At 41.4% G+C, this 10519-nt stretch overlaps 1 long non-coding RNA gene across 4 annotated transcripts; it reads right to left on the reverse strand.

Annotated features, from left to right (window-relative positions):
• Positions 1-2054: 2054 nt before the first annotated feature.
• On the reverse strand, positions 2055-8435 carry LOC149917533 (uncharacterized). Of its 4 annotated transcripts, XR_016467526.1 has the most exons (6): positions 8160-8435; positions 6087-6342; positions 5912-6010; positions 5120-5192; positions 3692-4609; positions 2055-2633 (listed from the first exon to the last, which is right to left on the reverse strand). It is a non-coding gene; the product is annotated as an uncharacterized LOC149917533 (long non-coding RNA). The 4 variants fall into 4 exon arrangements; XR_016467528.1 differs by having other exon boundaries at positions 3692-4606; positions 5912-6342; XR_016467525.1 differs by having other exon boundaries at positions 5912-6342.
• Positions 8436-10519: the final 2084 nt, after the last annotated feature.

A 10519-nucleotide genomic window follows, 5' to 3' on the forward strand; every position in this document is an offset into this window, starting at 1 on the left:
GGTTGATGGTTGTCTCAACTTCAACAATTTCATTTCAAATTCCTTGATGTCTAACCTCACACAAGGGATTTAGAATTGTTCTTTGTTGTAAACCTGAAGCTGAATACTTCAGTTTCAGTCCTGTATTAGATGAAGAGATGCTACACTAACAGAATCATGCTCACATCTATTTGCTTTGTACCATCAGATTTTTCATAGGGGCTGGGGGTCATTTCTGAGCTCAAAGACTACTGAGAAAAATGCATGCAGTTTCACCAAATGCTCAGACGTTTTAAACATCAGCAATAAGGAGACAAACAATATCAGTCTCATTCCAATGACTGCCACATCCAGAATTGAAACCATCAGAGGTTTCAATCCAGAGCCACATTTATTCCAGAATCATTTAATTGTTCTCTTCTGGTGGGGTGACAGTCAGGAGCTGGTCCATCCTGCTTTGCACTGTTTCATGGGTTCAGAAGCCAGACTGATATTACAGAATAAGACCAGAAATCTTCCCTTAAAATTTGATTGAAGTAGCAGGAATGAAAAATTTATTCTGACTGACAAGAAATAATTGGATATCTGCCAGTAGTTTACATTCAGACGCGAGGAAAAGGGGAGATTAAGCAGATTAACCTCCATCATCTGGGAGATGACATTTCTTGCTGTGTTTGAAGTATTTTGTGAAGGAAAGATGGCACTGATTTTGAAGTTTATACTAACCAAATCTCTTTGATTTGGTTTGATGCAGCAGCTGCAGTGACACACCCTCAGTCTTTGAAGGCCTCAAGCTGCAAGGGCCGGGATGGAGAGGAGCCCAACTGCAGCTCTGAAGTGTCACCTTCCGCCTCTGGGGGAAGGAGTGCTCCTGTCTAATTTCTCCTGTCATCTTCTTAAATTTGTATTAGAAGGTATGGGAGAGGTGGAATGCGTTCCCAGCCATGCTGAAGGCAGGAGTGGGTGCTCTGTGCTCATTAGGACTCCTGTGTTCGTTACTGCTTCTTCCAGGAGGAGCAGGGTGGGAGAAGGATGAGCCTTGGAAGGCAGCCAGCCCCACAGAGGTACTATGAGTGGATTTTGTGGTCTCCTTTTATTTTCTTAAAGAAATTCAATGCCCAGAAAAAGATGTGTTTTGATCTGTTTTTATTTGTTTTGGCAGTAACTAAAGGGGATAAGGCAATTATCTGCTGATAGACTTCGTATTTAATTGCTAAAAATCCAATCAAGAGTGACTAACAGTGATAGGCAAGCCCATAATTAAACTATTCAGATCAGAAACTCTTCAACTGAGAGCAAACCAGCAAGGACAACTAACAGCTTATTGTAGCTGACACGCTACTGAGCCAAAACTCATAGAATATCCTGAGTAGGAATGGTCTCATAAGAGTCGAGTCTAACTCCCAGCTTCATACATAACCACCCAAAATCAGACCTTATGTATGAAAGCATTGTCCAGACGCTCCTTGAATTCCTGCACTTGGGAGCAGTGCCCACTGCCCTGGACAGCCTGTTCCACGCCCATCATCCACTGATGGAGAACCTTTTCCTGATATCCAACCTGACTCTTTCCTCTCTACCCACTCTAGTGAATAACAAGGAAATTTCTTAAACTCCCAATGTTCAAGATCTGAGTTCGAGAGTCACATGTTGGTTTAACATCTAAAACCTCTCTCCAGGTTATGCAAATATGTTATTAAAAAAAAATCTGTAGCATTGCTCTGCATTATTTCCTTTTGAAACAGTAACACTGAAAAGAATGTGAGAGCCATAACCCAGGGAAGGGAGCGGGCAAGGTGTGTAGGCAGAGTCCATCTCATTTAATCTTTACATCCACTCATCTATCAAAAAATCTTTGATCGCAATTTTGAGTTTAACTGCTCTATTCCCACAGAGTTACTTAGTATCTTAAAGGCAGTGTTATTTTTCTCTCTCCTCTAATCAGCCATCACCCCTAGGAATTCTTTTATTTCCACTTATTTCACTCTCCAGCCACAAGTCAATCACAATATGCACTACAAGCCATCGAATATTAGCAGAAAGAAGCAATATTACTGTAAATGGCTAGAAGGCGTTACTACAGATATCAAGTTTTAACTAGTATATGACAGTTAAATCTTGGGAGAAATGCATTAAGTTTGGGTCACACAGCACTGTGAAGCTCATCGCTGGCTGAAACTTTCTCAAGAGAGATTCTGTCTACAGACGTAGGCAGTATGCTTGTTAAGTAAGGGAAAACACACGCCTATATTACCAGTGATTCAGGCTTACGTATTATATTTCAGCAATTATCTCAGGATATCACCAAGTCTTTTTCCTGTGACATTACCAGAAGCAATCTTGATACGGATAATACTTAACTCTATTTTCCAACAGGAATGGGATTGTCCAAAGCAGAAACACTGCATTCAACTACAGGTTAACACTGCCCAAATTTCTGAGCAATATATTTGTGAATTAACAGTTGCCATTTGATCCCAGCTCAGTCTGCAGTTTTAAGGTGACTGCCGTGCTTTTCCAAATAGCTGCTAAGCGAAACTATTTTTCCTGCAGCCTCACAGTCTTGAGATGAGCTCTGGCTCCTTCACCTCCTCCAACTAAATACTGCCAGATCCTCGCTGCTCCCAGCTCCTTTCACTTACACAATTCCTCACCTTGGCAAACAAGGAAAAAGCAAAGCATTAAAATATCTTCAGCAACATGACAGAGCAGAAAGCATTTCTGCTAATAAAAACCCAGCCCAGAGGATGACACAACATCTTTTTGACCAGTGATTCAGCTTTTACGGTTGTATTCATTCCTGCTCCTGCATGGCCTAATTGCAGCATAGCTGGGGCAAACAGATGACTCTGACACCTCGTGCAGACCCTGAGCAGCATCAAGGAGCCCAGAGACTCCCCTAATATTTAGAACAGATCCACTAAAATCTGGCAGCTTTGTACCCCTTTGTGGACCTTTAGCTGACAGAAGACTGTCAGCTAAGCTTGTGAACCTAAGCCCACAAAACAAGACAAAAAAAGAAAAACTACAGTAAGAGAAACAGTAACGGGAATGACCAGAACAAGATCATCATTAGTGGACAAAGGGATGACTCACTGATGTCATCTGTCTGGACGTCAGTAAGGCCTTTGACATGGTAACCAGCAACATCTTTCTCTCCAGATATGGAAAGACATGGATTTGACAGGTAGACTGTTCAATGGATGAGGAACTGGTTGTGAGATCGTACCCAAAGAGTGGTGGTGAATGGTTCAAAGTCTAGATGGAGATCAATGATGAGTGACATTCCCCAAGAATCAGTACTGGAGCCAGCTCTCTTTAACATCTTCAGTGACATTGACAGTAAGATCAAGTGGATCTCAACAACTTTGCAGATGGCACCAAGCCACAGCATGCGGTTGAAATGCCCAAGGTATGGGATGCCATCCAGAAGTACTTAGGCTGAGCAGTAGGCCCAGGAGAATTTTGAGTTCCAATAAAGCCAAGTGCAAGATCTTGCACCTGAGTCTTGGCAACCCCCACTATCAGTACAAGCTGGGGGTAGTAAGGAAGCCCTGCCAAAAAGAATCTGAGGGACAGCAAGCTGGACTTGAGCTAGCAGTGTGCCCCTCTAGCCCAGAAAGCCAACCGTATCCTGGGCTGCAGCAAAAGAATCATGGCCAGCAGGTCAGGGAGGTGATCCTGCCCCTCTACTCAGCACTGTGAATCTCACCTAGGATACTACATCCAGATGTGGAGTCCTCAGTACAGGAGATATATGGTCCTGTTAGAGTGCATCCAGAGAAGGGCCACAAAAATGATCCCAGGTATGAAACACCTCTCCTGTGAGGACTGTGAGGCTGTGGGAGTTGGGGCTGCTCAGCATAGAGAAGAGAAGGCTCCGGCGAGACCCAAGAGCAGCTTTTCAGTATCTACAGAGGGCTGTAAGAAAGAAAGGGACAGACTCTTTAGAAGAGTCTGTTGTGATAGAACAAGGTAAATGGTTTCAAACTACAAGAGGAGAGATTTAGATTGGATATAAGGAAGAAATTTTTTTTTACAGTAAGGGTGGTGAGGCACTGGCACACATTGCCTAGATTGATGGTGGATGTCCCATCACTGGAGGCAGGCATTCAAGGTCAGGCTGGACAGGGCTCTGAGCAGCTGGTCAAGCTGTAGGTGTCCCTCATCACTGCAGGGGACTTAGACCAGATGACTTTTAAGGACCCCTTCAAATATAAATGATTCTATGATAGCAGTTAAATAGCACTTCTGTGCTTAGGTTATTCTCTTTCTGATGAAAGATCATGCAGGTTGCATATCCATGTGACACTTTGGGCCAATACTCCGCCTGCACCAAAGCCGGTCCTGTTGCCTCTCTTCATAAGAATCAGCAAGATGGGGGCTTGGAAGGGTGCAATGAGTGCAGAACCAGCACTGAGGTGGAAATAATTATAATAAAATTACTTATAATTATCTGAGGGATAAAGAAAAATCCCTTTCATAAAGCCTTGCCCCTGTAATAGGGTCTCAGTGATTCCTTGACTCTTTTTTTTGTGTGTTCAGATGACTTTGAATGCACCATTACAGTGAGTGAGGAATCAAAATACAGATTAAGGCTTCATTTTCTAGGTAAAAGCTCTTCTTTCTGCTGGAAAAAAAAAAAAAAATGATGAGGCTTTAGATTTAAAAAATAAAAACACATCTGGTATTAATGTCAACGAACAGGGGCACAGAATCAATGTTCTCTGTAATTCTGCTACATTGCCTTCTCATTTCAGATCTTTGCCAAAGCAGCAGGCAGAGGACTGCTTTTCCAGGAAGGGTTACAGAGCATTAAATCCCAGAGCAATTGCATGTGAAGCTGATAAACAGGCATCAGCAGTACACAACTAATTTCAGAGAGATTACCATCAGTTACAGTACATAAATACATTCATATCAAATATTGTAAAACATCAGACGTATCTGAAATACGATAATTTTAGAACAAAATTGATCCTGTATCAAGAGGTTTTTTTCTTTTCCCTTGCTTTTCCTTTTTCATTTTTCCCTTTTTTGCTTTTTTTTTTTCTTTTTTTTTTTTGTTTCCCACTTTCTTTTCCTTTTACTTGCTAGTACACTGCCTAATGAAACACTTACAGAAAACAGCAGCACTCACTCAGAACATGCAGTATCCCATGCTTTATTCTCAAATCACCATGCGCTAATGCCAGCCATCATAAGGAAGTCCTCTAAAGAAAGAAAAATCAGAGCACTGTCAGCAAAACAACAAACCTAGGCTTCCTCACACTTTGCAGGGCAAGTCCTAGAAGCAGTGCTCACACAGCTCTCCGCTGCTGGAAAAAACAGATGTGGTTCAAAGCAGCCTTTCAAGATGGAGAGAGAGAGAGACAGAGAGAGAGAAAGAGAGAGATTTAATGCATTAATATGGTCCCATATGGGTGTTTCATTGAAAACAAGAGGAAGGGTTGTCTATGGAAATGCATCCAGGCATTCAGATTTAATGCTGACTTTGCAGCAGAGTGCCATGGTCTGAGCAATGCTGGCCATTGGAGCTCCACAGTTTATCCCACAGAGTCCAGGGAGATAACAAGGTGTGGTGCACAGATTTATGTGAAGTGTGAGTATATGTACACCCTATCTGGCAAGTGGTTGCAGATACCTCCCATCTTTTATCCAGCTGTAAGTAACCCAGCTCCTCCTAAGCAGAGCAGCCAGTCCTGCCCATTCAGAGGAGCTGTGCCTCTCAGTTAATACACACCTAAATCTGGAGGAGAGCAGCTTCCTCTGCACCCTGCCCCAGTGAAATGTTCAATATGCACCATTCTCATTTAAAAAAAAAAAAAACCTTTGAATAGGCTATGAGTTATCATTTCCCAATTTAAAATTCAAATTAAAAATGACAGCATAAAATGCCCCACTGGTGTAGGATTTATGATCACTCAGTTACCTCTGCCTGTAAATATTAATAAACTCATTCCAGAGACTGGTTACAGCAATTGACTTTCTCCAGCCAAAACTTATACAGAATGGAAGCGCTCCCAGGATTCTGCAATAGAAATATCTGGTATGGGTCCAGGTTATCCCAGTGCAGAGAAATGCTGAAGGCTTTATTCAGATCTTACATGGTCCTTTGGCAGAACTTGCACAGCTAAACAGTTATTGGAAGCCACCGAAGTGGGAGGTTTGTTGTTTTTTGTTTGCTTTAAAGTTAATATGCCTTCTTCTCGCTGTTAGTATTCTTCCTCAAGGTCTCAAAGCAAAGATGCCAGCATATGGAATGATTCAGTAGAAGCAAGCAGGGTTTCTTTCTCCTATTGCAACACAGTTGTCATTAATAGTCTGGATCATTGCAGCCCAGATTTGACAAATTATCAGTACCTGGAAACAGAATACTTAATACTTCAATATTAGGTTTTTTTCTCTCATTAATTTCCTATTACTGTTCCAAAGCACCCCCTGAGGTAAGAAGCCAGGCAGGTATATGTCACCAATCAGAACAACACTGAAGGAAATCTTACAGAAAAAAAAAAAATCATTTTTACTTTTTTCTGCATAATTACAAGTTGTCATTTTCAATTAAGTTTCAAAAACTATGTGTTTAGAGAAGTGCTTCACAGGAATTCAGAAAGCAACCTTCTTTTCAGCAAGAAGCACGTGAGCTGCTTCAGTAGTCATACTGCATTCGAGAAAGTGCTAATTGGGCTTTGAAGTTGTGCTGTTATAAAGCACAATAATATGAGAAACAAACACTCAGCTAAGGCAATCACTTTTTTTTTTTTATCTATTTTCTTCTTCCCACAAATATCTTTTTCAGGGTAAAGTGACTCCATATATCCATTCTCCCAAAACAAGATTTCCTGTCACACAGCTGTGTTCTCTAGACGCATCAAAGGAGTTAATAGATTGTTAATAGCAGTTAAAGGTTATTACTGACAATACTCTGTCCAAGAAAAAAATCCCAGAAAGAATCTCAATTCCCATTGGATACATTTCATATAAATATCTTGAAGAATTGCTGTTCTGCCTCATTCTGCAAGACCAACCAGACCACTGCTTTCCTAGAGAGATTCCTGCCAAAACAATAGCAAGCGTTCCAGTGCTACATGATGCATATTGAGCAGATCCTTAGGGCACACAAAGGCCCAACTCCTAAATATCCTCGAGTCACTCCAGACTTCCAGGAGACCTGAGTGAGGAATACAGGCAGCAGGAAGGTGAGGGTTTAACCCTTTCCGGAGTGGCATTTTTCCCAGATTTCCCCTCTGCTTTACAGACTTCCATGGCTTGCTGCCCACCTGCACCACAGAACAGCAATCTACACAACTCTGCATGGAGGAAGGCCTGCAGTCCTACCCCAGCCCTTGCAACACCTGTGCCAGCAGTCCTTCATCATTTGCAATCAGTGCACCTATTTGGGTGCACGTGCTCTGAGTAAGATACTTCATTCTGATGTGGAGCTACATCTTGATATGGGATGGTCCTCCCACAATGTTTTTATTTTGGTCTGGACTACATGCTCAGCATGTGATCTTAGAAATACGGACATTCTGGAGCCCTAGTACTTCATCCCACTGTCTGACAGTGTGCACATCTCTCTAGAGTGCTGGGGTAGATACTGATACTACCCCACTGTGTTCCCTGCTTCAGGTAAAACAAAAGCAGAAGATAAAGCAGTAAAAATTACTTTCAAATGCACTCCTAGTCTTATTTTAGTTTGTATGTTTCTATGAATCATTAGACATATGACTTCTTAACTTACAGAAATCCATTCTTCTGCAGAGAATCCATTCTTCAGTTTTTTCCTGTAATAAGTCAACTTATAATAAAGGCAAATGCATATCCCTTCTGATATAAGCCTCAAACTTCCCCCAGATGAGACTTTTAAACATGCTGTAGTTTGCAAAAAAATACTTCCTGGGTATTTACTCATTTCTACATTGAATACTTGATTAAAATGTAGAAGTCTTCTATTTTTCAGAAAACTGTCAGTTTTATCCCCAAGGACTCCCTAACCTGCACTCGGTGACATTTTGTAACATAACACGAGGCATTGACTGAAGCTGAAAAACAGCACATCCTTGAGATACTCTTGTCCTGGAGAAACAATTACAGCATTAAAATCAAACAGGTTTCCATTTTAAACCTAGGCAACCACCACATAAAGTGAGAATCAGTAATTTTCAGCTATTGCTTACTGCAAAATAGTGAACGATGAGGTGATGAGCAAACTTTCATATCATGGCAATAAAAGACCAAAGCACCAGTAAGTTCTACGAGTAGACAAATTCCTCCTTTCTTCAGGCTTTACTTCATTCTTCGATCACCTCTTTTCATTCATTTTCAGTTTTCCATGTGATTTTGCCAACAAGCAATTCAGGTTTGTTAAACTGCAGTACTCACACACAAGTAAAATAAAGGTCACAGAAGCTTCTGGTTTGTTTCTCATAGCATCCTGCAGAAACCCAACTTGAACCGTGGTAAACAATGCAACTGATATTAATTCAGAGTTTCCCCTTTAAAAAGGGAAACGGGTCAAAGGATACACCCTCTAGGGTATGTGCTGGGATTACACACCTGTGATTAATCTAACAAACTGCTGGAGATGTGATTGTTTCTTCATAGAACTGCAGCTGAAACAACAGTTCTTTGGCAGTAAAATAAATGTAACCCCTCGTGGTGCCCCTAGACATACAAGATAATTACAACAAAGTACCTTCATAGGAAGTTAGGACGCTCCTGCTGCATCATTAAAATAAACGGACCTGCGATAACTGATGCAGCCTTGGAAGTGCCACAGAGGAGCATGGTACTCCAGAGATGAAAGAGATCTGCTCTCCTCTTGGAACGTGCATGTGACTTTCATTAGCTCTAGTGCAAGCTGAGATTTCGAGCCCAAATTTAGCAAGAATAAGAGACAGGTTTTACTCCTGTGAAGTCAACTGCAGTTTTGCCAAGGAGTTCAGTGGGGCAAGACTTCTGAAGCAAAACTTAATTGTCCCAAGGCCTTTTGGGGCCAGCTTGAGCCTCGTTGGGTGTGGCAGCCAGCCCCATCCTACGCGCTGCTAGCACTAAGCCACGGGGCTGTGTCTGCCCACCACTGTCCCCAGGACAGACAGAGTTCTGACAGCACCACCAGCACTGCACACACTACAGCCATTCCAAAGGTTTTCTGCAGCATAAGTACAGGCAAAATGTTATAAAGGGAAAACAATACAGTCAGCATGCAATTATAGAATCACAGAACATCTTGGGTTGGAAGGGGCCATAAAGATTACTTAGTTTCAACACCCTCAATTAAAGGATATGAACATGTGTTAATGCCAGATAAACACAAAGTTGCACTATTTTCACAGTTCAGACATCAGTAATTTGTACAACAAAGTAAATGAAAGGTAGCAATGCTTACTGACAATTTAGTGTGTCCAGTATTGATCCCATTTTGATCTGCATGGAACATATCCTCTGTCATTATAAATATTTCAAATACAACTTCACTTAGGTACTGACTTCCAAGTTATCACACAATAAAATACACTTATGACTCAGAATGTAATTCTATATACATTATTCTTACCATTCTTCCAGCAAATTTGCCTGGTTACACCTCCTAATTGTGTTTGGATCGCTCTGCTTCCTTGGAGCACAGTACCCTGTTACTCATAGACACATCATCTCACTGAAGAGTTTTCTAAAGCCCTGCCCTGAGGACTTGATTCTTCCTAAGTCAGTACATACACTATACTCCATCCACATCCAAACCATGGTAAGTATTAGACGTCCACATTTGGCAGTACAGACAGAGACATTAGGAGAGGTAATTGATCTGATGTTCATCACCATTTAGTGTGAAATAAAATATGTTGAGGCTGCTTCCCCTCATTTTTTTCTAACCCGGTATGGTCAGCAGTGTCTATTTGTTTGACTTCTGCCTCTTCATCCTTTTCAGCCAAATAGATGTGTGGATAATGCTGTAAACTTAGGGTAAAGGCTAGCCTTGAAAGGAGACTTTTTTTTTTTCCTCTGGAAACAGGAAAGGTAATGCAGTAGTGCATACGTGAAAGTTGTCTTCACCACTTCAAGAAAGAAAAATGTGATTTTTTTTAAAGGCAAAAATGTACCAGCATAAATTCCACATGGGTAAATGTTTATGTAGGAACATTTACCATGGTACAGAATCCTGTTCTGAAACAACCAGGGCAGTATGATGCTTTAATGTAACTTCTGGCACAGTAAATTTGTACAAATGGGGCCCTGAGCAGGGCAAACACACCAAGTTGTCTGTCTCAAGCCAGTGGAAAAAGAGTCTAATGGCCAGGTTACAGGGAAACAAGCTCCAGGTTCAAGCTTATTTAGAAACACAATGAGAGCAAGAGGGACCTTTCAGAAACATCACCGTACACATGCTCCATGTCATTCATGCTATCTGCTTGTGTTTCTCTTGGCTAGAAGCAGATTTGATTCACCATGACATGAATCTAATGTTGCAGATAAGAAAAAAATGCAGATAAAAGAGGAGGTCTGTTCTTACATGTTCTTCTACTCTCCACTGCTAAAA

This window comes from Phasianus colchicus, chromosome 6 (assembly GCF_987193195.1).
Source record: "Phasianus colchicus chromosome 6, bPhaCol1.hap1.1, whole genome shotgun sequence".
NCBI classification, from domain to species: domain Eukaryota; kingdom Metazoa; phylum Chordata; class Aves; order Galliformes; family Phasianidae; genus Phasianus; species Phasianus colchicus.